Below are 4,802 nucleotides of genomic sequence, written 5' to 3'. Positions count from 1 at the left end.
AAATCTGACCCAACATTTCAGCCAGCTTTTTTTTGTTACTCTGTGCTATGGACACAATGAGACAGTTACTCGTACTGTTGTACAAAGTAACAGGACGGTCCAATTTGACCCTTTCTAACATAACCATTTCCAAAGAATATTACTGTCAAGGTATGACTGTTTTTATCTCAAGCATCAAAATAGCACATTCAAACAACATATCTACGTAGGTGGCTGAATGTGAGTTGCACTTACTGCATATACAGTGTGCACAAAAGCAGATTGTGTGTGTGTGTGTGTGTGTGTGTGTGTGTGTGTTTTGATTGCACATTCCCCAGAGTGACAGCGAAGGTTGTTTTACACCAGGATTAATCACAACATTGCAGTGCTCATAATTTTCTCCTTTTAATGAAAGAGAGAATAAAACTACACTGAGCTGCATCTTCCTCCTGTGTCTCACGTGTTTACAGGCTGCCGTGGGTGAGGGGACTCTTCACTTCTCAGTTCTTGGCCTCGTGATACATTAGTCTTATAGCATTCATCGCTCACGCATTGTTCTGCTTTTTCACCTGATTCAGCCACTAGATCGCACAGGTTGTGAATATCTGGAATGCCTGATGCTATTTTATATGTCTCTACATTGCCTTTGTGGTTGTTATGATGTTCGTAAGTTATTGCCAACACACATGGGTCATAATAAACAATACAATGGAACACTGGAAAGGTTTATTTATGCAATATGTTTGTAATGTTCACAATGCCTTAGATGTGATATTTGTCAATGGACTGCAAACAGAACTTGACTGGATGCTCCAGTCAGAGCAACTGACTGAATCGATGTAGCCTGATAATAAGACTGAATTGCCATTTCATTTAACTTCATTCATTCATTGGGATTTTTCTCATCTGGAGCGCAGAACAAGACAGTGGCAAGGCTGTGATTCTGGGGTCAGATTCCATCCTCTGCTGCATATGTCCTGGATGTATTCTGGGTTATGATGAGATGATCACTGTTGCCATGGCGTGTGGTGATACGTGCTTTGTGTACCTTTATTTATCTGTAAACAATCTGTGATTTATGGATCCAATATCCTACTTTCTTCTCTGCCTTTTTGGGCTTTGCTTCTTTCTTTAAATACCAAAAATATAAAAGCGAAAGAGGATTATATCATTGATACAGTTTCTCCTTGTTTTCCATCTGCTACTACAGCCTTTGATGTTTTGTTTTACATTGCTGAAGTTTTATTTTCTCCTCAAGTTTAGGTTTTGCAATGATTTCAAATATAGCCATGGAGTTTATTGAGTCCACCCTTGCAATTGCAACAAACGAAAAGCTACTGAGAAGAGCTCACATGCTGTGTGCAGGTTTGTTGGCCTGAGTGCTTATAATAAACATTTCCTAGCCACAGAAACAGAGGTGAAATACTGTTCCACATAGTCTTCTGTTGTGGCAAGAAAATCGGAAAAGGACGTTTGTTTAATAGCACTCTTGGCTGCAGGCGCTCGCTTTATGGCTACACATGTGCTAACAAGAGTGAATAGATCCAAATTCTTAGGCAAAGACACTACAGCAGCTTTGTTAGAGGCAACTTGTTAACATTCACAGAAGTCTGATTGTGCAAAATCGCCTCTCTCAACCCCAGGTGAATTCACACAAGGAGGTTGGATGATGTTCTGTAACTGGCCTTGAAGTCAGCATACTTACATCTTTCTTAGAAAATATAGATATTTTTCCTTGGAAGGAACTGAATAAATCACTGTGTTGTATGTCCCGTGGTCACAACATCTGTGGCCAATGTGTTGAAACTTTTATTTCTCCCATTTCTCATGGGAAACTGGTGTCGTTGTTGATTACAGGAAAAGATTCTGTCATTTCTTCCCTTTCTTTTCCCTTCTCCGACTTCCTCTCATTTATTCCTATTATTTATTTTTCCCGCAACCCTGTATGCTCATTGAATATTTGGGTGGAACTGGTGTCTTTTGAAGGCCTTTTTGTTGTCCTCCTGTCCATACTCTTCTCCCTTCACTGAATGTTGGTTCTGTTTGTTTGTGTAATATAATTGTGCTGTCAAAACAGATTTAGAACTCAAGAGATCATTCTTGTAAAACCATAGACTGTAAAAAAAAGATTTCAAGCATAGCTGCTGCCTTCACAAGAGTTTTTTTTTTTTTTATATTCAGCAACCGACTGTCCTCAGGCCTACTGTTTCTTATGATCACATGAACTCCTACTGAAATTCTTTCAACAGCCACAGACGTCTGTGCCACAAAAGAAGGCATTGGCCACGTATTCCTGTGCGTGTTAACCCTGCAGAAGGATCTCAGAAAGGTCAACAGCTTCCGCGTGAGATATCTGCTTTACTCTAGTGAGTGCACTGACCTCTGTGCAGGGTTACAGGCAGAGTCAGAGTCTGGCTTTGCAGAAAATCTTAGACTTGTAAATTTTCACCACGAGGTCCATTTAGTAACTCTTTTGGAGCTTTGCATTTTTTTTTTTAAGATTATTTTTGCTTCCCAGGCGCCACACTCTTCTGTAGCTTTTGATCACATAACACAATCTTCCTCAGCTGTTGTCCAGTTGTTATGAAATTGTAATTGTTTGAATTTCCTTTTCTTCTGATCACAAACTCTGGTCTATGTTAGCCTTAGGCCTTAAACGTTGAGATTGAGATTTAACCAACCTGTGGTGAGATTATATTGTCTTGTTGTCTATCAGTTGTGTAGTGTTCCTTTATGTGATCAGTTGGAAGTTTTACTGATATTCACTGAGCCCCAGAGGCTTATTGTTTGACCACACCTCTTTACAAAATGGATCTGAAAGTGCTGCAAAATGTAAAGTAAATATTTGGATTCATATAATGTGTTTTACATGTTTATCATTTTAAGTAAATAGAATAGAAAATTAACGGTTGGCCTTTACAATCTGCAGTGCCTATCGTCTGCATCTTACATACAAAGTCGCTACTTTAGAATGACTTGTCATTTCTCTTTGATTTCTTCTTTCTGTATGATTTATTTCCCACTCTGTTTCTTTTAAAGGGAGATACTGTATATGGGGGTGTTGGTTCAATACTGGTTTTAATTTAAACTATATTCATTTGAAAATTAGTCCAACAATTTACCCACTAATCAGAGAGATTGTTTCTTTTTTTTATATATGATTTATTTTTGGAAATTTCAATACAAGCATATAAGTACAGGAGTTCCCACCGATACAAAGGTAGAGGATTACAGTATTCATATAAAAAAGCATGGGACAGCCAAATGGTGAAGATACACAAGACTCCCAAAAAAAAAAAAAATAATTAAACAGACAACTAAGGCAGACTTATACAAAAGAGAGATTGTGTCTAACAAGTGTTTTTGTATGTTTGATGTTTTTCAAATGTATTACTTCAATGCCTAGAGCACCAAAAACACAGTTGTATTCAATTTAATTGCACCAGGATGGCAGCAGATCTGACATCAAGTAAAACAAGTACTAACTGATGACGGTTTGGGTGAAATAACCAATTGAATAACTACAGTTTACATAACCCATAACAAATTCCAGTGGAAACTGAAACCGCAAATGGTAATGCAATTAGATGTGTGTGACTCTCTCTGTGTGTGAGTGTGTGTTTATGCATGTGTGCATCTTGTGTGTGATGATAAGCTGCTGATGAACAAGTTCATTTTGACATTCAGATGATGTAATGACAGTAGTGTTCTGTATCAAATCAACAGGGAACCCAATCTTTAGGTTCCTAGATTCAGTTGTTTTAGAAGTTGTACAGGTAAACACCATTTTTACCTTGATACGAACAACCCACACCACATGTGATTTGAATTAGTTTGAAAAATCAGATGAAACCAGGAAACACAGCCGGAATCCACATTGGACTGTGAAGAAAATTCAATTAAAAATTACATTTACTTAGATTTTAGCTCAGCATGACCTCAAGTCTCCCTCACCATTATCTTCTTGGAGGGGTGTGAAAAGTGGATTTGCCTAGACATGGATAGTGAATCTGGTCTAAATGTTAGATTGTTTTTTTAGTAAGAAATATTTATCTAAGATTTTACGCTGACTGCTTGCTTTTAGATGCTCGGATTCTGCAAGCCATGACATGAAGGAAGGTTAGGTTAAGGTTCAGTTGGAAAGAGTATTTAATTCCATATTTAATTGATTCAGTGACTTTCTTGGCTGTACCAGTTTAAAACTGGTAGTGGAGGGAGCAGTATTTAGATTCATTTCTCAAGTGTCTCTAGCATTATCAGTGTAAAAATACTTTATGAGTAAGATCCTGCATTTAAAATGTTACTATAAGTTTTATCAGCAAAATGCAAAAATATAAAAAATGTAAAAGTACGCATTATGCAGAATGGCCCCTTTGTGAGTAATATTCTATATAATATATCATTAGATCATTAATGTAAGCAGCAATTTAATATAGTTAGTCATGCTAATTTGAAGTATTTTATATTATTTCATCTATAAGAATACATCATTAAGGCTGATCATATGTTCATAAGTCAAATCTTGCAAAGTACACTATGTGACCAAAGGTATGTGGACACCCCTCCTCATAGGCTACGTTTCCGTATTGTTGGAAACAAAAGCATATTATGGTATTTTAGATATTAGTCTTCTTCCAACTTTGTGGCAACAGTTTAGGTTTGTCTCTTGCCTGTTTCAACATGACAATCAATGCCCACGCGCACAAGGCCAGGTCTATAAAGAAATGGTTTTCCCGGTTGTGGAAGAACTTGACTGGTCTTCACAGAGCGGCAACGCCAGACCATAAGAGAGATTCATCACTCAACATCAGTGGCCAACCTCT

The sequence above is a fragment of the Perca fluviatilis genome, chromosome 12, assembly GCF_010015445.1.
Source record: "Perca fluviatilis chromosome 12, GENO_Pfluv_1.0, whole genome shotgun sequence".
In the NCBI taxonomy this organism is placed as follows: domain Eukaryota; kingdom Metazoa; phylum Chordata; class Actinopteri; order Perciformes; family Percidae; genus Perca; species Perca fluviatilis.
The sequence above is the reverse complement of the archived record's forward strand: the minus strand, read 5'-3'. Positions refer to the sequence as shown.